Consider the following 1,620-nt stretch of genomic DNA (forward strand, 5'->3'; position numbering starts at 1 on the left):
AGCATGCATGGAGTCACTCCTATACCAACAAAAACACTCAAATCAATATCAAATGGAGTCTTCATCATCTCATCTCTCATAACTTGACCATGTTGACTCTCACATTATAAACCTGATAATCATTTGCAGTATAATCATAATGACAATTATTGTTCAGTTACTGTTTCCAGATAGTTATTTCTTTTCTTGATCAATGATTGTACAAATAGTTGAGTTCTTTTCTTTCTCTCAGCAGCATAATGACTAATGAGTTCTTCTAGTACTGCTTCTGATAGTTCACCTTCTCCTCCTCCTCCTCCTCTTTCTTCATAATATTGTACTAATGCACAGTCTCTGTCTGATTTATACTGCTTGTCCTTCCTCTCAATGTACATGTACTCTCTTGCTACCTACTCATGTAGTATAAGGTAAAGTCTATACATTTATACATGTACATTATCTAACAGTGTCCCTCTCCAACCACAACCAAAGCCAGCTGGCTATCAAAGCAAAGCTTATGATTCCTCCCTTTATTTAAACAGGCCATACCAGGGCCGTAGCCAGGAACTTAAAACAGGGGGTTCGGAAATTGCTGAGCGCGAAGCGCGCAGCGAAAATTTTGACAAAAATGGGCGTGGTTGGTAGGCGTGGTCTTAATTTACGCATCTCACCCATGTGCTGACTCAGCTAAAATGGCTATCTGTGCTTCTCGCTGTTGCCAAAATGCTAATCCTGCTTTTGCAGTGCTGTTCTTCATGACAGGAGCTAATCTAAAACTTTTTTTGCAGCTACAACAGGGGGTTCGTCCGAACCCCCCGAACCCCCCCTGGCTACGGGCCTGCATACTAAATGATATTATCAGTATCAGTATCAAGCCTGCTATACAGTTCATTCAATACTACAAAGCTGGAGCTGTGCTTGTTCACACAACCACAGCTCCACCACTGCAGTGATTATAAGCCATATACATATACCACATTACATATCAAAGCAGAGCTCATTCAAGTCCTTCCCCCTCTATAGTGTTTTGACATACCAGTACACTACACATGCAGCTATAGGATTCAATTAAGGAAGTGGATATTGGTCCGGCAGCCGGACGCCTACTGCGGGGCTATTGGTCCGGCAGTCTCTATATAGGGGCAAGCCTGAAATGCGGATCCACGCGGATCAAATGCGGATCGGGCTGAAATGCGGATCAACGCGGAACGCTCGCGGATCTGTACTAAAACTTGACTGATCTGTCTGAAAGAATGATGTCTTTGCTTCAGGACAGAATTTTTATCAGCTCTATTTGAGTTTTTGATAAGAACTTCATCATTTTTGCAGTTTCAGAACAGGTAGACTGTTTATGATCACTCCATTCCAAATAAAAAATTATTAGATGCTATTAAGTCATTAATTTTCAAGTTTGTTCAAACATACATTTCCCATTTACAGTACAAATTCATTTAAACTGCTATAGATCCACTTATCAAGTGAATTCTATTCCTATGATTTTTGTTGCTTTGGCCATGCAGTATATCAATATTTCTTATACACTCACCTCAATTCATTACTTTAATTAGATTTTACAATTATAAAACCAAAGCATATAGTACACTGAAATTGGGAAATACAATGAGAATAAATCAATAAACA

General features: G+C 39.4%; 1 long non-coding RNA gene across 1 annotated transcript in view; it reads right to left on the bottom strand.

Annotated features, from left to right (window-relative positions):
• Window positions 1-92: 92 nt before the first annotated feature.
• LOC109590856 (uncharacterized) overlaps window positions 93-1,620 on the bottom strand; it is a 2,969-nt gene continuing 1,441 nt past the window's right edge. Inside the window, exon 2 of the long non-coding RNA XR_002189534.1 lies at window positions 93-389. This is a non-coding gene — a long non-coding RNA (uncharacterized LOC109590856). The remainder of the gene's footprint in view (window positions 390-1,620) is intronic.

Source organism: Amphimedon queenslandica, unplaced genomic scaffold (genome assembly GCF_000090795.2).
Source record: "Amphimedon queenslandica unplaced genomic scaffold, v1.1 AMPQUscaffold_9368, whole genome shotgun sequence".
Classification (NCBI taxonomy): domain Eukaryota; kingdom Metazoa; phylum Porifera; class Demospongiae; order Haplosclerida; family Niphatidae; genus Amphimedon; species Amphimedon queenslandica.